The 22082-nt window shown below is 45.6% G+C and overlaps 1 long non-coding RNA gene and 2 pseudogenes across 1 annotated transcript; 1 reads left to right on the top strand and 2 right to left on the bottom strand.

Moving 5' to 3' along the window:
• Positions 1 to 689: 689 nt before the first annotated feature.
• Positions 690 to 11038, bottom strand: LOC122121329. Its single transcript, XR_006149922.1, has 3 exons — positions 10951 to 11038; positions 2026 to 2028; positions 690 to 700 (listed from the first exon to the last, which is right to left on the bottom strand). It is a non-coding gene; the product is annotated as an uncharacterized LOC122121329 (long non-coding RNA).
• On the top strand, positions 1264 to 1870 carry LOC122121328 (annotated as a pseudogene).
• Positions 11039 to 11822: 784 nt separating the features above from the next.
• Positions 11823 to 12783, bottom strand: LOC122121211 (annotated as a pseudogene).
• Positions 12784 to 22082: the final 9299 nt, after the last annotated feature.

Here is a 22082-nt window from a genome sequence, read left to right as displayed (position 1 = left end):
AAATAGACTGGAGAAGATTTGAGTGCACAGAAGGAATAACTAGTGGCTTGAATATAGGTCAACTGAGATTACTCAGTCTGAGGAAAAAGAAGAAATAATGAAGAAAAGTCCACAGAACCACAGGGGAATGGGCCAGTTTCAAACATATCGAAACACATATGGGTATATTGTCCATCACAGTGACAAGATGCTTGACAATGTACAGAGGGAAAGATTAGCTCACAGTTTCAGAGGATCTAGTCTATAGTCCTTGGTTCTGGGCCTATAGCAAGAAAGAACCTGGTGGCTTCAGGAAGATGCAGAGAAAGCTACTCACCTTAATGACAGACAAGAAGCAGAGACACCAGGCAGGCACAGTGGCTCATGCCTATAATCCTAGCTACTCAGGAGGCTGAGCTCTGAGGATCTCAGGTCGAAGCCAGCCCAGGCAGGAAAGTCTTTGAGACTCATCAATAATTAATCATCAAAAAGTTGGAAGTAGAGCTGTGGCTCAAGTGGGTAGAGCACTAGCCTCGAGCATAAAAGCTCAGGGATAGCACCTTCACCCAGATTTCAAGCCCAGGACAGGCAAAAAAAAAAAAAGATGAGAGAAGGGTTTGGGGACCAGATATGACCTTCAACTACTTCCTCCAACTAGGCTTCATCTCTTAAAGTTACCACTCCCAAAATAGTATGGCCAGTTGGAAACAGATCCATGAGCCTGTGGGGTACGTTTCACATTCAAACCATAATAGAGTAACAAAGAGAAGAGGAAGCCAGTGAAAAGCATTTGAGTAAATAATGAATTAAAACTCAGATCTGATGAAAACATTACTCTTCACAATCTAGATGCTCAATTAACTCCAGGTAAGAGAGCCACACTGAAATACATCATAATCAAATGGTGAAAAGCAAACCAAAGATAAATATAGAATTTTGAAAGTAGCAAGAGAGAAACACTTTATAGGAGGGCCACAATAAGATTAGTAATCGAAGCCTGGCACTGGTGGTTCACACCTGTTATCCTAGCTATTCAGAAGAGATCTGGGGATCCCGGTTGGAAGCCAGCCTTGGCAGTAAAGTCCATGAGATTCTTTCTTACTTCCCATTAACTATGGAAAAAGCTGAAAGTGACGCTGTGGCTTAAGTGGTAGAATGTAAGCCTTGAACATAAAAGCTCAGGGACAGCATGTAGGCCCTGAGTTCAAGCCCCAGGACCAACACACACAAAAAAAGATAAAAGATTAGTAATCGAGGGGAGGTGGTGATGTGCATCCAGTAGTAAGCATTAATAATGTCTTTCATCTTTGAGTGGATCTACAATGGCTTCAGCAGTGTGCTCCAGTTCCTAGGACTCTAAATCTGGGAAACTTGTGTTCTTGGGCTTGGACAATGTGGGCAAAACTACTCTTCTTCACATACTCAAAGATGACAGATTGGGCCAGCATGTTCCAACACTACATCCAACATCAGAAGAACTGACAATTGCTGGAATGACGTTTACAACTTTTGATCTTGGTGGGCATGAGCAAGCTTGTCGGGTTTGGAAAAATTATCTTCCAGCAATTAATGGGATTGTCTTTCTGGTGGACTGTTCAGATCATTCTTGCCTCATGGAATCCAAAGTTGAGCTTAATGCTTTAATGACTGATGCAACAATATCCAACGTGCCAATCCTTATCTTGGGAAACAAAATTGACAGGTCAGATGCTATCAGTGAAGAAAAGCTACATGAGATATTTGGACTTTATCTTTATCGACAGACCACAGGAAAGGGAAATGTGACTCTGAAGGAACTGAATGCATGCCCCATGGAAGTGTTCATGTGCAGTGTACTCAAGAGACAAGGCTACGCAAGGGCGTTCGCTGGCTTTCCCAGTACATTGACTGATACTTGGACAGTGAAAATAAAAGAGTTTTATTTCTCTAGACTGATCCTAAAAAAAAAAAAAAAAAAGATTAGTAATTGATTTCAGAAACCACAAGGCAAGACACATGTATCAACACATTGAAAGACAAGAAATCAGTCAGCCAAGACAGCCAGACCAACTGTTCATCAAACATGAAGAAATTGCATATCAGTGGCACAGGCCTGTAATTCTAGCTACTAAAGAAAGCTGAGATCTGAGGGTTGCATGAAGCTAGCCACCAAAAAGCCAGAAGTGGAGCTCTGTCTCAAGTGGTAGAGAAATAGCCAAGACAGCAAAAAGGCTTTGATTTCAAGCCCCAAGCCCAGGACAACAACAAAAAATAAAGTCCCATCTTTTTTTGTGTGTTTGTATGCTGCTACTGGGGTTTTGATTCTGTTCCTTAGCTTTTTTTTTTTTTTTTTAATTCTGTTCCTTAGCTTTTTCACTCAAGGCTGGTGCTCTACTACTGAGCACCATTTTCAGCTTCTTGGTGGTTAATTGGAGATATGAGTCTCACGAACTTTCCTGCCCTGGCTGGAGTAGCCTCTGGAGTAGCTAAGATTACAAGAGTGAGTGAGCCATAGGCAAAAACACATCTTAAATGAAAATGGAGATAAATTGTGGGAATCTGTGAATGCTGAGCTGTGAGGTCTCATAGAGACTTGGAATGTCATTCTCTGACTCTCAGAAAGCTGGGAGATAGATCAATCACTCCTAGCATTACAGAGACCTAAGAATCTACCCTAAATGTGAGTTAATCAGAACTCAAACTTTCTTGGACCTTGGAGTTAGATAAAGGTTTCTTATACAAATGGTAGCTGTTTGCTGCTTGCCTCCCTTCCTAAGATAAAGTCATCAACTCATCCTAGGATTGTTTCACATGCTGGTGTCTGTAACTTTAAAGAGATTGCTACCTTACTTTCTGCACATGCTCCCCTATCCCAAAATCAATAAACACCCTGTTACCAGGACCTTGGGGTGTCTGTTGCTGGTGAGAGGCATAGGCCCCTGGTGCCTCAAAACCAGTTTTAAAATCCGGTTTCCATTATTGCCTTGATCCTGGTCATGGTGGGTTAAGGCACTTACAGTGGTTTGCAACAATAAATATTGCAAGAAACATTCCCTATGAGAAATACTAAAAGGATTTGGATGGCTCATACCATAATCCTAACTACTCAAAAGGCTGTGATTTGAGAATTGAAGTTAAAAGCCAGCCTAGGCAGACAAACCTGAGGGACAGTTACTTCCAATTAACTGGCAAAAAGCCAGAAGTGAAGGCATGTTCAAGAAGTACAGTAGGTCCTGAGTTCAAACTGGAGTTCAAATTCCAGTACCCATACAAAAACAAACCAAAAAAGAAAGAAAGAAAACTACAGGGAGTTCTCAGGGCTGGAATGAAAGCGTGCTCAGCATCATCTTGAAGAAATAAATAGAAACAGTAAAAGTGATTATGTAGGCAAAAGAAAAAAAATGCCAATCCTGGGGCTTGAACTCAGCCCAAGCACTGTCCCTGAGCTTTTTATGCCCAAGACTAGTGCTCTGCCACTTTGAGCCCCAGCTCTATTTCTGGCTTTTTGGTGGTTTCTTGGAGATAGGAATCTCATGGACTTCCTTGCCTGTGCTGGCTTTGAATCATGATTATTAGATCTCAGCCTCCTGAGGAGTTAGGATTACAAGCATAAATCACCAGTTCCTGGCATAGCTAAATATTTTTAAAGTATGAATTGATTATTAATTTTTAGCAGTACTAAGTATGGTTTGAACTTAGGGCCTCACACATGTTAGGATGGCACTATTATCACTTGAGCTATGCCTCCAGGCCTGTTTTTTGCTTGTTCTTTTTTTTTTTTTTGTCAGTTGCGGGGCTTGAAACTCTGGGCTTGGGCGCTGTCCTTCAGCTCTTCAACTCAAGGCTAGCGTTCTACATTTGAGCCACAGCACCACTTTGGTTTTCTGGTGGTTTATTGGAGATAAGAGTCTCACAGTCTTTCCTGCCCAGGCTGACTTTGAACCATGATCCTCAGATCTCAGCCTCCTGATAGCTAGGATTACAGTCGTGGGACAGGGGCTGGGAATGTGGCTTCGTGGTAGGGTGCTCACCTAGCATGCATGAAGCCCTGGGTTTGATTCCTCAGTACCATATAAACAAAAAAAGCTGGAAGTGGCACTGTGGCTCAAGTGGTAGAATGCTAGCCTTGAGCAAAAAAAGCTCAGGGACAGTGCCCAGGCCCTGAGTTCAAGCTCCGGACTGGCAAAAAAATAAAAGAAATAAAAAAGCAAGGGACATAAACTATACAGGGAACAAAAGTTTAACATAGTATTCAAATAAGTTGGCATTTGTTGGAACAAAATTGGTGCAAGTTCAGGGTAACCACCAAGAAAACTATTCAAAGGGCTGGAACCTGAGCAGGTGGTAGAGCACCTGGCAAACCAATGCAAAGCCCTAAGTTCAGAAAAAGGAAAAGAAAACAACTCAAAATATGCAGTAGTTGAGCTGGGAAGGTGGCTCAGTGGTAGAGTGCTTGTCTTGCATGCATGAGGCCCTGGGTTCAATTCCTCAGCACCACATAAGCAAAAAGAAAAAGTGGTGCTGAGGCTCAAGTGTTAGAGCGCTAGCCTTGAGGTGAAGAGCTGAGGGACAGTGCCCAGGCCCAGAGTTGAGGCCCCATGACCGGACCCCCCCCAATAAAAAAAATGCAGTAGTTAAAATTATAAACTATTGAACATTTTTGAATGCAACAGAAAATAAGAACAAAGACATATAGGAAACAAACAGAAAAATAAGAAAGGAATATTAAACTATAATGAACAAAGCCTTGTCAATAGGATCTTAATTACTTAACATCATTAAGATGGAATACATCCTCTTCAAGCAGGAAAGCGCTACCCTTGAGCTGAAGAGCTCAAGTTCAAGCCCCACGACTGACAAAAAAAAAAAAGTTGCTGGGAAGATGGAATATATCCTCAAACTGATCTGCAGATTCAACAGAATACTTGTCAGAATCCTAGCTTTCTTTTTGGTAGAAATTGAGAAGCTGAGTTGTAAAAATTTTATAAAACCCAGGTAGTTAGCCCCTAGAGATAGTAAATGACTTGTGAATATACCTTTGATATGCAAAATCACCAATCCTGAGCCAATGTTTCTGCCCCTTCTTTACAGGCTCCAGCTCTTTTTATCCAGGAAACTGCCCAAATCACCACGGAAACCAGGCATTTAGGTAACTCCCTCAAAACCCAGACCCCACCAAAACTATTCCAGCTATCCAGCTCTAACCTTCTTAACTTGGCCTGGTTTTGAAAAACAAAAAGATAAATAAAAGCAATAAAAATTCTCTCTCTTACCCCCTCCCCCCCTCACTCGTTTACCCCACCCCCACTCCCACCTGCTCATCTCACCTCATCATTTTCTTTGTGCCCCTGTGTGGTATACCATGCCTCCTGTTCTATGATACTATAAGTATAACAAAAACTTCTAGGCTGAGCACTGTGTCTCATGTCTGTAATCCCAGCTTTTTGTGAGGCAGAGATAGAGGATAGTGGTTCCAAGCACACCCAAACAAAAAGTTAGCTAGCTGTCATTAGCCAATTAAGTTGCTCCTAGCTATGCTGAAGGTATAAGTAAAAGGAGTGTGGTTCAGATTAACCCTCACAAAAACAAGAGACCCTATCTGAAAAACAAGTGAAGAAAAAAAGGGCTAGGAGCATTGCTTAAGTAGTAGAACACCTAAGTTGTGAGCACAAGGCCGAGTTCTACAAAAAAACCCCATACTACAAAAAAAAAATGGAGAGAAGGAAAGAAGGAAGGGAGGGAGGGAGAGAGAGAAGGAGAAAAAAGAAAGAAAGAAAGAAAGGAAGGAAGGAAGGAAGGAAAGAAGGAAGGAAGGAAGGAAGGAAGGAAGGAAGGGAGGGAGGGAAGGAAGGAAGAGAGAGAAAGAAAGAAAGAAAGAAAAGAAAGAAAGAAAAGAAAAGGAAGGAAGGAAGGTAATAGGAAGGAAGGAAAAGAAAGAAAAGCCAAGGATGTGAATAGAAGGCAATATTATTCTTCCAAAAGCCAGCAATTCCATAATAACAGACTCTAAGATAATGAAATAAATAATCTCAGAAAAAAGAATGATTAGAATTAAAGAGATAGGAATAAGCGCCTGAGTGAATTTTAAGATTAGACAAACAACCAAATGACACAAAAGACAATGCGGGATATGAAGAACATTCAATAAAATTATAGTAACTTGAAAATTTTGGAATTCTGGAAATGAAAATTTCAAAAAGCCAAATTTTTAAAAGTTGAAAGCTCTCCCAATAGATTAAGTTGAAGAGAGACTATTGGGGCTTGAAGTCAGAATAGATGAAATAGAACTTGCAAATAATCGTAAGAAAAAATAATATCTGTGGATCACGGACAAGCTAAAGGCACAGCAAACATGTTCAATACAACAGTAGCAGAAAAGCCTCCAAATCCTCAGAAAAAGATGATCATTCAGGTAAAGGACAGAAAAGAGCAGAAAAGAAACCCTCCTCATCATATTGCAGTTAAAATATTGGGTATACAAAACAAGGAAAACATTGAAAGCTGCAAGAGGGAAGCAACAGGTCAACCTACCAGAATAACAGCAGATTTCTCAATAGAAGCTCTAAAAGGAATAAGACATGGAATGATGGATTTCAAATCCTGAAAGAAAATGATTGCAAAACTGTCATTTATAATTGAAGGAGAAATAAAAACTATCCCTAATAAACAAAAACTGAGGGAATTCATGACCATTAAGCTAGCACTTCAGGAGCTACATAAAGGATTCCTAGCCAGAGGAGGGGCAAATGAACACAATAATGTAAATGTAGGAAAGAATAAATCTCACTGGGCAAGAAGATAAGCAAATGAGGATTAAAAAAGAATCACACATTTCAGAAACAAAGTGACAGGAATTACTACTGGCCTTTCAATAATAACTTGGAATGTTAATGGTTTCAGTGATCTAATCACAATATCCAAGTTGGTGGATTAAAAAACAAATATCCAAGAAATGCAACTTGGTGGCAAAAACAAATAAATAAATGATAAAGGGAACAACCCTTTATCATCAAAATGATACTGTAATTGAAATGATATTATAATTTTAATCCATCAGAAAGATACTATAATTCTAAACATATATGCATTGAAGTCATATACATAATAAAAGCAAAGACTGGCTCCATCACAAAGATAATTAGTGACTTTAATACTGACCAACATACCAAAAAAATCAACGAAGAAACTTCAGAATTAAACACTATAGATCAAATGGATTTAACAGACATCTAAAGAATATTTGAAGCTGGGTGCCAATGGCTCATACCTGTATTCCTAGCTACTCAGGAGAATGAGATCTGAGGATCATGGTTCAAAGACAGCCCTGGCAGGAAAATCCATGAGATGCTTATCCCCAATTAACCACTATAAAACCAGAAGTGGCGCTGTGGCTCAAGTGGTAGAGTACTCGCCTTGAGCTGAAGATCTCAGGGACAGTGCCCAGGCCCAGAGTTCAAGCTCCACAACTGACAAAAAAAAAAAAAAAAAAAAAGAATATTTGACCCAACAGCCACAAAACACATTCATAGCAGTACATAGAATTTTCTCCAAAATCATATGTACATGTAGAAGAATAAAACTGGATTTTTACCCTAAACAAAGATGAACTCAAAGGGTTGGAGGTGTTACTCAAGTGGTAGAGAACCTGTCTAGCAAGCATGAGGCCCTAACTCCAAACTACAGTACTGCCAAAAAAATTGTAGAATCCTGGCTCCTACAAATATATTTCTTGCAAATATATCCACTGACTCAGATAAAAAGGGCAAGGAATCTTTATTAGCTGTATGGTGACTTCACCCTACTTTTCAGGTAGTAAAGCATAGCAATCAGGCTCTCTCACAGCATGGCTTATATAGGGAAGAAGCCAATGAGCAGGTGGCAGTATATGTAACAGAGCCACACATAGGTAGCAATGTATGTGACAGAAACAGTCAATAATCACAAATAGCAATTTCCAGTAAACAAGGCAATAAGTCAGAAAGGAAGACAACATTCTGGATTTTTCCTTTGTTAGGAGTTTAACTGATGTCTACCAAAACACATCCCAAGTTTCCTATTTACACACACAAAAAAAATACATTTCAAACACATTTCACACATTCTAAGCTTCTTGTTTACTAACTCTAAGGCCAAAGCACCTTCCTGGTTTCTGGGCATTTCCTGAATTCTGTTATTTACCACATTTCAGTAAGTTGATATTTAAGTTGTTTAACCTGGAGTTTCTCTCTACAAAGAGGTCTGCCTCAAATGCTATTTTTAATAATCAATAATTTTGTTCTGTCTGATTTTGCACTTTAGAAAATAAAGGAATGTGCTGGGTGCCGGGGGCTCACACCTGTAATCCTAGCTACTAAGAAGGCTGAGATCTGAGGATCATGGTTCAAAGCCAACCCGGGCAGGAAAGTCTGTGAGACTCTTATTTCCAATAAACCACCAGAAAACTGGAAGTGGCACTGTGGCTCAAGTGGTAGAATGCTAGCCTTGAGCTGAAGAGCTGAGGGACAGTGCCCAGGCCCAGAGTTCAAGCTCCACAACCAACAAAAAATAAAATAAAAATAAAATAAAGGAATGATGCTGGTATATAATAGAGATAGCTGCACGGCCATATATATTACACCAATGTTCACAACAGCCAACTCATGAAATCAGTATACATGCCATCACTGGATGAATGGATTTAAAAATTTAGCTAGACTCTGGTAATTCACACCTGTTATTCTAGCCACTCAGACTGAGATCAGAGGACTAAGGTTTAAAGCCAGCTCAAGAAGACCAGTCTTTGAGACTCCATCTCCAATTAAACAGCAAAATTCTGGACTGAAAGCAGGGCACCAGTAGCTCATGCCTATAATCCTAGTTTGAAGTCAGTGTAGTCAGAAAAGTGTGAAACTTTTATCTCTGATTAAACACACACACGTGCATACGTGCATGTGCACACACACACACACACACACACACACACACACACACACACACACACACACAATGCCCAAAGTGGAGCTGTGGCTCAAGTGGTAAAGTGCTAGCCTTGAGCAAAAAAAAGCTCAAGGAAGCCAGGTGACAGTGGCTCACCCCTGTAATCCTAGCTACTCAGGGGGCTAGATCTGAGGATTGCAGTTCAAAGCCAGCCCAGGCTGGAAACTCCATGAGACTCTCTAATAAACCACCAGAAAACTGGAAGTTGCGCTGTCGCTCAAGTGGTAGAGCATTAGGCTTGAGCTGAAGAGCTGAGGGATAGCACCCAGGGCCAGAGTTCAAGCCCCACGACCAACAAAAACAAAAGCTCAGGGACAGCACCCAGGCACTGAGTTCAAGACTCAGGCCTAGAAAAAATTCTGGACTGGAGGTATGGCTCAAGTGGTAAAATACCATCTTTGAGCAAGCAAGTCTGCTCAGACCAGTCATGTCAAGCTGTTTTCTGAGGGAAGTTCATAGAAGACTGAGGAAGACTCCCTCCCTCCCTCCCTCCCCTTTCTCCTTTCTCTCTCTCTCTCTCTCTCTCTCTCTCTCTCTCTCTCTCTCTCTTTCTCTCTCTCTCTCTAGCTGGGACCAGGTGGACAGTCTGTACCAGAAATCTGGGAGACTGAAGCAGCCCAGGCTCTCAACCAGTGCATTTCTTTATACAGTTTTTGCACAGGAAAGGGCAAAGAAAGGTCAAGATATGCGTGTTAAGCAGCATTCAGCAGGCGCCAACAGCTTTAGTCATATGGAAAACAGAAGGCCTCCAGTTAGAGATAGCTGAGCTCAATATCTAGTTTAATTAAGATGAGAGAAACATCCTGGTCAATAAGCTGTTGCTGCTTCAGGACATGGACAGAGGTGAGAAGGCTCAGGACTGTTGTCCTGAGGGCTGTCTGGCTTCCAACATTGTTGAGCAAGACTATAAGCCCTGAGTTTAAGCCACAGTACTGACACCTAAAATATTGTGGCATATTATACAGATGGAGTATTATTCAGCCGTAAAGAAGAATGAAATTATGCCGTTTGCAGGGAAATAGATGGAGTTGGAGATTATCATGTTAAGGGAATAAGCCAGACTCAAAAGATGATCACGTTTTCTCTCATATGTGAAACTGAAACCTAAAAATGTGACATAAATATAAAAGCTGGGCTGTTTGAGGGGAGAACCTGTGGGAGGAGAGAAAACAGAAGAAGAGGGAATATGATGTATGTATGAAAGTAGAATAATGAAGCCTATTAAGATTACAGAAAGAGGGTGGGTAAGGCATAAATAAGGAAGGGGCTGAATATGATAAAGTACATCCTATGCATGTTTAGAAGAATCACAATGAAACTCCTTTGTATAATGAACATACTCTACGTGAAAACCCTAAAACCTTCTTTCAGAGTAATTATTTTCATGTGGGTAGGTATTTTCATGTTGGGTAGGTATCCTACCCAACTAACACAAATTCCAGGACCATTGACATAAAGATATGATTTTAGATCTGATTTCAAACCCAGAATGGCTAGCCCTTGATGGGGAACCTGGAGGGGGGTCCCCAAGACCCAGCCTGTGTCGCACTCTTGAGGGCACAGCAAAAGGTTGGGCTATTGAGACCAATTTTCTAGCCTATAAGGCATTTGGACTTGAGTAGGACAATATCTGAAGAGCAAAGGAGACATCTCAAGGGAGTGTCCCAGCTCACCTGTGACTGGTGGCACCCCACTGTAACCAGAAACTTGGGCAGGGAGTCTGGGGAGGACATGGGGTGTGGTCCCATAGGACATAGGGAGTAGAGTCTCATAAGACGTGGAAGGTTTGGCCACGTAGACCTAAAAGGGGAGGTATCTGGTGCGTGTTCAGAGGTTAGGGATGGAAGGTGCCCCTCTCCATCCCCAGTGCCTCTTCCAGAGTCAGGGTCAGAGTCCTCAATTTAGGCAATCCCAAAATGGGAAATGACTGGCCAAGGAGGCATAGGAACCCGCTGGCATGGGGCCAGATCTACACAGACAAACTGCAGAGGGCTTGTAGAACAGTCAGTCACTTACCAGACGTAGAGAGGAGATGGTATGGTAGATGCATAGCCAGCAATAGTGAAGGCAAGAAGTCCAAGGTGGGGTTCCTCCAGCTTCCAGCACTTTTGTCTGAGGAGGGAAAGTCAAGGAGGAGTATTAGAGTATTAACTCTCAGAGAAAAAGAGGAAGGAATCTAATGACTCCTGACTCTGTGCCCTCCTGGATTCTGCGCGCCAGATGTAAGGGTTGCCAAAAGGAAACTCCCATGTGGTACAGAAGTACTCAGGGACAGTGCCCACACCTTGAGTTCAAACCCGGTGACTGACCAACACCTAGACCCCGGAGACCCAGCCAGTCCGAGGAACAAGGGACCATGGAGAGGAGTAAGAAGAGATGATGTCACATCCTAAATGGAACCATTTTGTGCCTGCCCTTTCAAAATTAACCAGAGTTGGGAGATCAAGAGAAATAGTTAATGAGCATGCTTAATGTTCATACCTGCCTTTTAACTCAATAGGAACTTAAAATGAGCCTTAGACTCAGGATGGTTAGCCTTGGAAGCTTCCTGGATCTCCTATCCATATTCTGTAATCCAGACATCTACCAAGACTTCCTGTTGGGTCCCTTAACCAGTTCAATCCAGCCACAGCCTCTGACTGATTTTTATTTTATTTGCCAGACTTGGGGCTTGAACTCAGGGCCTGTGCTCTGTTCCTGAGCCTCTCCTGTGTTCAAGCTAGCATTCTACCACTTGAGCCACAGTGCCACTTCCCACTTTTTCTGTTTATATGGTACTGAGGAATTGTATGTAGGGGCTTCATGCATGCGAGGCAAGCACTCTACCTCTGACAGATTATTCTTAACCAGTCTACCACGCTCTCTCTCCCCTACCCAGTTACCAGATGTTAGAAGTAGCTAGGGACATTTTCCAGATTCTTACCAGAATGGCAATCTTCCCTTTCAGCTCTGCAAACTTGGAAGCAATGTGACAGTGTGACAATCCAACACAGAGGCCCATTGATTTGGCCTGGATGGTTCAAAATAATCACCTAAGCAGTGAAGCCAGCAGCTTCTATAGTTGGGTCATTCTTGCTGTCACCAGCAATGCTGCCACGTTCTTGACATTGAGTCTCACATTGTCCCCAGGAAGAGCTTCACTCAAAGCTTCATGATGCATTTCCACACAATTCACTTCATTGTGACATTGGCAGGAGCAAGCCAGGTTTGGGAACACCAGTCTTCACTTGGCCCACACGGATGGTTCCAATACCACCAATTTTGTAAGCATCCTGAAGGGGCAGGTACAAAGGCTTGTCAGTGGGACGAGTTGGTGGCAGGATGCAATCCAAAGCCTCTAGCAAGGTGGTTCCACTGGCACTGCCATCCTTATGGGTGATTTCCCATCGCTTGAACCAAGGCATAGTGGAACTTGGCTCCCGCATATTGTCACCATTGCAACCAGAAATTTGCACAAATGCTACTGTGTCAGGGTTGTAGCCAATTTTCTTACTGTAGGTGCTGATTTCCTTAATGATTTCCTTGTATTTCTTCTGTCTGTAGGGTAGCTCAGTGGAATCCATTTTGTTAACACTGACGATGAGCTATTTCATACCCAGTGAGTAAGACAGAGGGCATGCTCATGGGTCTTCCCATTCATGGAGATGTGAACTTCACCTTCACCAACACTAGCAGCAACAATCAGAACAGCAGTCTGCTTGGGATGTGCCGGTCATCATGTTCTTGATAAAGTCTCTGTGTCCTGGGACATCAACGATGATCATACAATACTTGCTGGTCTCAGATTTCCACAAGGAGATGTCAATGGTGATAACCACGCTCACACTCAGCTTTCAGTTTATCTAAGACTCAGGCTTGTCTCAAACTAATCATACTCTGCCTCATCCTCCTCATTGATAACTGATGTGCATCACCATGGCCTGCTTTTTCTGTTTATGTGGTACTGAGGAATTAAACCCAGGCCTTCACTCATGCCAAGTAAGCATTCTACCACTAAGCCACATTCCAAGGCCCCTTATATCCTCTGTGGGAGGTGCAGGGGTGGAGGGAGTTCATATCCCCATTTCAATGACTGACCTCTCCCAGATTGAGAAGTGACAGGAATCATACTCCCAACACCCTAATAATTATAGCAAAGAGTTTAAATACCTCATTCAGGTGAAGTGACAGGAATCATACTCCCAACACCCTAATAATTATAGCAAAGAGTTTAAATACCTCATTCAGGTCTATGACCTCACTTGGCATGACTTATATGCAATCCTGTCCTCCACCCTTACCCCCACCCCCAACCCCCAGGAAAAGGAAAGGTTTGGGTTGCAGCCCAGGCACATGCCGATGAAACCCATTACCTAGACAATACCTTCTCAGTAAGGGTGACAGCTGTGCCCAGGGAAGAGTCCCATTGGGATTACCAAAACCATGTTCCAGAGGGGAAACAAAAATAGGATGGTAAGCTGCTGGTGGCACCTGCAGAAGGCAGCCTGCCTTGTGATCAGCCATAATAAACTAGAGGAGGTTACCCAGAAACCATTAAACCCAGCCACATTTCTTGATGGCCTCATGGTGGCACTCCAGCGTTATACTAAGCTGATCCCAGATCAAAGGTAGGTATAGTGGTGTGTGTGTGTGTGTGTGTGTGTGTGTGTGTGTGTGTGTGTGTGTGTGTGTGTGTGTGTGTGTGTGTTGAAAAAGGATGAGGATGGCTCTCAAACCCTCCAACAAGATCTGGCGAGCATGGCTTTTAAGGTTTTCAACAACCAGAAGGAACAGAAAAATGTCACTAAGGCTGCCCATGATAGGAAAAAAAAAATGCCTGCTTCTGGCTGCTACCCTCCAGGCTCCTCAAAGAAGAGGCACCCAACACACACCACCCAAATCATGCTTTAAGTGTGGCAAGAAAAGCTAGGCAAGAGCTTGCCCTACTCCACGACCACTGCCTGGACACTGGGGAGTTAACTGTCTCTCCTTGTCTCTATAAGGTGGGCCAGACCCTCCAGCACACCACCGCGCCACCTCCCCCCCCCCACACACACACAGGGAGGAGCCCAACTTATCCAAGATACTTGGCTTGGCAATGGAAGACTGATGGTGCCCAGGGCTGCTGAATCCCACAAACATCACAATGGAGGAGCCCAGTGTATCTCTTCAGGCTGCGGACAAACTACTTGTATCCTTTCTTTTGAATATGGGAGCCATTCTGGCCTGTCTTTTCCCTCCCAGATCTCCATGGTGGGTGCAGACAAGCTTCCTACTTGCTCTGCAACTAACAGACTGGTCCCACGAGGAATAGATATCTTTGCTTTTTCACATTCCTTTATCATCTTATCCCCCTATCCCATACCTCTTCTAGGGAGGGATTTACTCTCTAAATTCCCATGTCTCCTTCAACTCATCAAGGCCCCTTTCCTTCTCCCCCAGTTTTGGTGGGAATCAAGTCTTTCTCAAGACCCTTAATCTGCCTGGTTATATCCTTAGTGGACTTAGTGGACAGCCCCTTATCAGGTCCTGCTGACCACTACCACTGCAGTTAAGCGTGGACAGCCACAGTGGTTTCTTCTGTCAAGAGTAGAAAAGGGGCTGGGTGCTGGTGGCTCACGCCTGTAATCCTAGCTACTCAGGAAGCTGAGATCTGAGGATCACAGTTCAAAGCCAGCCCAGGCAGGAAAGTCCGTGAGACTCTTATCTCCAATTAACCACCAGAAAACTGGAAGTGCCACTGTGGTTCAAGAGGTAGACAGTTTGCCTTGAGTTGAAGAGTGCAAGGACAATACCCAAGCCCAGAGTTCAAGCCCCATGACTGACAAAAAAAAAAAAAGAGTAAAAAAGTGGGGCTGGGAATGTGGCTTAATGGTAGAGTGCTTGCTTAGCATGCATGAAGCCCTGGGGATGATTCCTCAGTACCATATACACAGAAAAAGTCTGAAGTAGCACTGTGGCTCAAGTGGTAGAGTGCTAGCCTTGAGCAAAAGAAGTTCAGGAACAGAGTACAGGCCCTGAGTTCAAGCCCCAGGATTGGCAAAAAACAAAAAAAAGAGTAAAAAGGCTTCTACTCCTGCCCCTTCTATACCGATGATGCTCCAAGGTACACCTGCTCTTCTTTCCACTTCACAAGCCCCTGCCTGGTAAGACTTCTTTCAGATTTCATCTAAAGACACATGTGCATATTCACCACCAAGGAACTGTTAAGCACTGCCTTCTCCTGGACCGGAGAACATCTCTGCCTTCTACCCCTAATGTCGACGCCCTTTGTCAGCAGAAGTAGCCAGAAAGAGTTGGCGCCCCTTTATAACTATCAAAAGGTCTGCCTGGGAGAAATGTCCCTTTCCTTGGCTCTCTCCCCAAGCACCTTACAAGTCCCCACCCAGCACCTGTAACCTAGGCAACTGGCATGCCTGGGGCAGTGGGAGGACCCCAGGCTCTGAGGTTATTTCCCAGCCTTTGAGGTCATTCTCTGCTTTCACTGTCGCCACATTCCCTCCCCTGTCCTCCCCTATATAATCTCTCTCCTCCTTCCATAATCCCTCTTGCTCTGCCCTACTTCGTCTGGTGCTGCTGGCGGTTTACTCTCTCCCTCTCTCAATAAACTCTCTTCCCTTGAACCGTGTAGGAGTTTCCTTACGGCAACCCTTACAGTGACCATGTATTTGAGTGAGTTTCTTGGGGAAGCCTTTCAGTTATGTGTTGGATAATATCTTGAAGCATTCTGACTTTGATTTTCCCAACCATAAATGGGAGTACTCACAGGGCCCCTTCACCAGCTTGTCAGGAGGACTATGAAAACACCTGTGCATAGCAAAGGGGTAGGGCTGTGAGAGGCGATCCTGTAGTGTTGCTCCCTTATTCTACTGCCTGCAGGAAGGACCATCAGTCAGTATGGCCGATGTCCCTTTAACGGAGCATCTCCTTTATGCCAAACATCATGCTGGCACTTGCTATTTTGAAATCTCATTGTAATGGCTAAATACTTTTGTTTCCAGTGTATAAATGAGGGAAAGTTGAGCTGCAAATGAGGGTAGGAGAGCTGAAGGTAGCACAGGTGGTAGCACAGGTGGGCTAAGGTTTGGCCCAGGCTTGTCTGACTTCCCAAGCTATGTAACAACATATACCACCTTGTTCTTTCCGGAGGCCTTCGGACTTCCATGAGAAATATCACGTATGGAGTTTCAGTTTCTCTCCCTTTGGCAGATATTAACTGATGTGTAATCTTCAATTATGTCAGAGTGAAATCTACTTTTCTCCAGGCCTTATCCGATACAGTTGGAAAAGGTTTTCTGGGGGTGGGGGGAGGGGCAGTTTCTTCTGGTTGTCCTGACATCATTCATGAGCAGACAATCTCTTCAGTGTTCAATGAAAGGCTGCATAGCTTTGTTGGTTAAAGCTCAGATATACTGTGAAACCATAATGTAGTCCCTGGCTCAGGGCCATGCTTGGCCCTGGGTAAATATTTGTGTAATGAATGAATTGAATGAAGTCACTGCCCTCCTGCAGAGTGATTCCCCCTTGTTCCTCCCCCTCCCCACTTTTCCTGGGTCAGGCTAACACGCTGGGCTTTGTTCCTGGGACCCTTGGTAGGTGCTTCATTTAGGGGCACAGCTTGATGTAGGGCACAGGAATGGAACTGACAGGAAGATTACACCATAGGTGAATCAAGAAGCCCATGAACCAAAAGAGCAAGCAACATGGTGTGGGGAACCCCAAGGGGCCCATGGGAACCCTTACTGTTTCAGACTGAATGTTGCCTTTGCTTGGGTGTTCAGCCTAGATTTCTGTAGCAAATCTTCCCCTCTGGCTTTGCATTCCCACATTATAGGAAGAATGGACTACCTCAGAGCACCCATCCAGGATGCCACAGGTCGCCCTGCCTGAAACCTTCACAGCTATGTTTTTTTAGATGTGCTGATCCCATCAAGCCAATCTCCCAATGCTCCAGACATTCTTCTGGAAACTGGAGAGGAAACAGAAGGAACAAAGTTGCTGATAGGCCCATTCAAAGGTGAAGTTTCAGAGTCCTAGTTGTGGAGCTCCCAGCTTATTTTCACAGGCTGTCTGCGTTCTGGCAGCCTTGGCACGTCCCAGGCTGTGGAGGGGCTGCTCCAGTTCCTGCAGATCCAGGGTAGTTGAGGACAAAGAGAGAGAGAAGGGGTCAGGTCTTGGAGGTTAATTCAGACCAGACACGAGCACTGAACGGAGGCAGCAGCCATAGGGAAAAGGTAATAAATGGAAATTAGTAAATGAGAATGAGAACAAAAATCCATGTTCAAACACTTGAAAAATGAAAGGGGTGGGTGGAGATCAGTAGAAAGAACGGGAATAAAAGGCAGGGAAGAGATGCCCATTTTCCTGTAAATAAAACTCTTAAACTTGTAAGACTGTGGACACATGTAGCATCCTAACAGTGAAAGGGAGACAGAATCAAATGGTCTGCCCTGGAAGCAAAACCTTCTGAGAGAAGGTTTTGAAATTTCCAGTCTTGGCCAGTCCCTTCACCATCTTTTGCTCCCCCCCCCCCCCCCCCCCCCCCCGCCATTCCCCCCACTTGCTTTCTGGGAAATCAGGAGTGTCTTCCATCTTTGTGAGTCTGAGGATGGGCTGGAGGAGAGAAGGTTTTCTTACATCTGCTCATTGTCCACTTCCCAGCATGCAACTAGAACCCAGCTGAGAGCACTTGGCCTTCCAGAGAAGCCACATAGCCAAAAGGTGAGGTAAAGCACAGACTAAACAGCCATACCAAATAGAATGAAACCTTTCATTCACAGGAGGAGACCAGGGCCAGGGAATGGGTCCTGGGCTTTGGCATAGACAACAAATAATGTGGGAGATGGAGGCAGAAACTCACCATCTCAGCCAGCCATTGAGGTTCATGTCTGTAATCCTAGCTTTCAGGATGCTGTGCAAAAGAATGGCAGTGTGAGGCCAACCTAGGCCACACAGCAAGCCCCTGTCTCAAAATAAACAGACCCTCAACAACAAAAAGAAAACTGCCACCCACTGTCCCATCCTTTCTACTTGGACAGGGACAAGCAGTGTTCTGATTAAGACATTCAACTTCTCCTGATCAGATAGGATCAAGGGGGAAATCAGTAGGCTTTCCTAGGAACCCAACCCTTGGGTGACCAGCCTGCACCATGACCTATGCTTTCCAGGGGACTGCCTGGCACCCCAACAACCCCAGTTCATATATTGAAAAACTAACCCCTAAGGCAATGGTGTGAAGAGTGTGGTCTCTGGAAGATTATTAGGTCATGAAGGTACAGTTTTCTCAAAAGATCCACCCAGAGAGCTTGTCTACCTGCCCACCATAGAAGTTTGAAAGAAGCTGACATCACTGTCCATGGACCAGGAAATTGGCTCTTACCAATAAATTTAGTGTCTGGCGTCTTGATCTGGGACTTTTGGCTTCCAGACTTGTGATGAATACAATTGTTATAATTCTATCATTTGTAAGCCAGCCAAGCCATGGTACTTCCAATGGAAAGCAGCTTCTCAGTCTAGTCTGTAGTCTTCTGAACTCTGCTTTGTGGTCTGAGTGAGTGTCCATGGAGTGAAATGTGAACGAGCCCCAAAGTAGCTTTGGGGCTTGACACGACTCGGTGTGTACAGGGACATGGGCAACATTGCCTTCAGAAAACTTGCTTCCGGTAAAAGTTAAATTGTATTCTCCAAGAGGTTTGGTCTTAGACATCTGGTTTTGGGCAGCCCCTGGGTGCAGGAAAGCATCTGGTCTTTCCTTGCAGCATTACCTGATGCTATTAGCAAGGTTCTACAACCCAGCATGGGTTTAAAATTGATTTTCATATTCCTTTTGAGAAGACACTGTTAGGAGGAGAACACTGTGCCTGTGTGCTTTTTTTTTTTTTTTTGTCAGTTGTGGGGGCCTGAACTCTGGGCCTGGGCGCTGTCCCTCAGCTCTTCATCTCAAGGCTAACGCTCTACCACTTGAGCCAGGCTTTTTCTGCTTATGTGGTGCTGAGGAATCGAACCCAGGGCCTCATGCATGTGAAGCAAGCACTCTACCACTGAGCCACCTTCCCAGCCCCCCGTGTGTGTGCGCTCTTAATACCCATCCCAACACACACACACACACACACACACACACACACACACACACACACACACACACACCTTAGTCTAAATCATTAAATCATGCCAAGCTTAGGAAACCATCTCCTGGCCATACGGACCATGTCCATGAATGGAGAACGCGTCTTTGTGTAGGCTTTGAAGTAGGACAGACTTAAGTTCCCATCTTCCCTCGGTCACTTGTCACCGGTCCATGGGAAGCTAGTGGCCCCTGGTGGGAAATGAGGGCAGTAGACAAATGGAGCAGGCAGCATGGACTCCAGGTCACCGGCATCTCTCCGGGGCACCGGCCTCCCTGCCCCTGCCAGGGCCTTGAGGATGCCCGCGCCGGTCCCCGTCCTCGTGGTCGTGGTCGGCGTGGCGCCGGCCTCCTCCGGGAGCGGGAGCGGCGCGGGTTGGGCGCGCTCCCGGGCGCATTCCTAGCTGGGCAGCCCCTCCTTCCCCGGCCTTGGCCCAGGGGCTGGCGCCTCCCCGCGGGGCCGGACGGCCTCCTGCCGGCGGCGGCCGACTCTGGGAGCCGCGGGGGCTCCGGGGTGGGACTTGACGTGCCGTCGCGCACCTGGCCCCGGACTGTGGCGGGCAGCGCTGCGGGCTGGGCGGCGCCGATCCCCGCGGGCCGGAGGCCGTGCTCTCGCGCGCCTCCCTCCTCCCGGCCCGCCCGGCCGGCGCCCCGCACTCGCAGACGCGCCTGCAGCGTCGCTGGAACGACTCTGCCAGGACACCCGGAGTGACAAGCCCTTCCCCAGCAGCAAAGCTCCCATGGCAAAGATGGTGCCCGGCTCTTGGAGCGCGCTCCTCCTGCTGGTGCTCCTCGTCTGCTCCAAGTCGTGGGCGGCCCAGGTCAGTGTCCTTGCACCCCACTCTCTCGTCCCACCCGTGAGGCGGCCACGCCGAGACCCGAAGATCGGGGTCTTGGACTTGGATGGTTGGCTTGGAGGCTTGGGCTGGGGCTCAGCGTTTAAAGAGGAATTACAGTACACGGTCAGAGGCATTGCGGGTGTAGTTGGGAAGTTTGTGCAAAAGCGTGGGCATCGCTGGCAGCGGGAGGAAATCCAGGGAGCGCTGAGACACTGTGTCTTTTGTGGGTTTCCGGAGAGCCCCAGGCCACCTGGTTTAGCTGGAGAATGTCCCTGCCCTCCAACCTCCAGCATTTACATTTCTAAGCGACATCTTCTTAATCACACCTCGAACACACAGAACTCACAGAACTCACAGAACTCAGCAGCTGCTAGCATTTCCCGGGTACAGGGGTTTGGGAGAATTGATTTTGAGGCAGCTTCATCCTGAACCTGGAAAACTCACCCAGACAAGCAGCTTGCTGTCTGTTTTTCTTTTCCCTTCTCTTTTTTACTATTCATATGTGTTCAAATCTTCATTTACTTGGTCAGATTCATTTACACACAAGCCATTAAGAATTGATTTAATGGGCTGGGAATGTAGCTTAGTGGTAGAGTGATTCCTTAGCATGCATGAAGCCCTGGGTTTGATTCCTCAATACCACATACACAGAAAAAGCCTGAAGTGGCACTGTGGCACAAGTGGTAGAGTGCTAGCCTTAAGCACAGAGAGGCTCAGGGACAATGCTCAGGCCCTGAGTTCAAGCCCCAGGACTGGCGCGCGCGCACGCGCACACACACACACACACACACACACACACACACACACACACACACACACTTGATTTAACAACTTAAGAACTTGGAATTGCCAAGTTCAGAGCTACCATCCATCACACTTGGCAGTGAGGAACTCCTCTCCTTGAAGTCTTCCCCACCCCAGCTACCCCAACAGCCCCCCAGCTACCCCAACAATGCCAGCATGAGTGTCTCCTGTGTGTTAGAACTCTTGATAGGTCTTCCAGGTGCTTGTTTCTCAGAACAAGGAGGTGGGAAGGGGGGGTGTTGTCGCCCCCATTGTGTCGGTGGGAGGGTTGAAATCCAGAGAGAGTGACTTTCTAAGGCCATAGAGCCAAGAGGGAATGGTATAAACGTCGTAGTCTTCTGTTGAGCTCCTGTCTGCAGGCATCTGTTTATATTGCCTGCACTGGGACTAAATTTCTGGGCCAGGGATGACTGCCTTCAGTCTCCTAGAAGCTATCTCAGTGCAGGAAGGGATTCCAGAGGGAGAACTTTCTTCAGACCAAAGATGATCATAATTCAGAAGGTGAGAAAGGAGAATTGCAGGAAGCCACCAAGCAGACAGTGACAGAAGCCCAGTTTGGAGCCATAATGAACATACCCTCCAGGGCAATGAGAACTCTCACCAATTTTGCAGATAATACAAGCATCAATGGGAGAAGTATTTTACACACAGAAGGTACTTCCCCAAGCCAGCTCCCCTGTCCTGGCTGTGGAGGAACAGGGCAGGCATATGCTCAGAGAAGCTCAGCAATGTGGCCCTTGCCATCACTTGATCTTAGCTGCTCAGACCCTCTGGAATAGGGCAGGTGCCTGTCACCTAAGGTTGCTCAGAAAACAGTTGAGATAAGGAGAGTTGCATGCATGTTCTGCAGAGGCAGAAGTGAGTGCTCCCCAGTTCTGCTTCCAGGAGATCAGGATCTAATCCCTGGCCCCCTGCATCCAGGCTTCTCAGACTCCTTACCTGGAAACCTTGCTTTCCTTATCTGCAAAGCTCCTATCGCAGGTAAAGGAAAAGGGAACAAAATGCTGGGTGCCTGTAGTTCATACCTGTAATTCTAGCTGCACAAGAAGCTAAGATCTGAGGATCACACTTTGAGTTCCAATCCCATGTGCGTGTGTGTGCAAAAAGGATTGTCTCTAGACGGTCATTTCAAAATTAAAATGAAACTGTCCTTACACAGCCCTAGGTGATGGGGCTCCCAGATTCCTACTCCACGCCAGCCCCAGTCTGGGGGGGGCCCTAAGGCCTTCACATTTGTTGGCACAAATCTTCCCCAGTTCCTCATCTTTGAGTTGGCTGCTCAGATAAGTATCTCGCTTCAAGGGCCTTTGACCACCCCCACCCCCACTCTAAACAGGTCCCCTCCCTGCCCCTGTTTTTCCTCTTGTGCTCTGATGGACCCTGGCATGGGATTGACCGTTACT

Source organism: Dipodomys spectabilis, unplaced genomic scaffold, assembly GCF_019054845.1.
Source record: "Dipodomys spectabilis isolate Male_0828 unplaced genomic scaffold, ASM1905484v1 ptg000187l, whole genome shotgun sequence".
In the NCBI taxonomy this organism is placed as follows: Eukaryota; Metazoa; Chordata; class Mammalia; order Rodentia; family Heteromyidae; genus Dipodomys; species Dipodomys spectabilis.
Note: the sequence above shows the minus strand (reverse complement) of the source record. Positions and strands in the feature narration are given on the sequence as shown.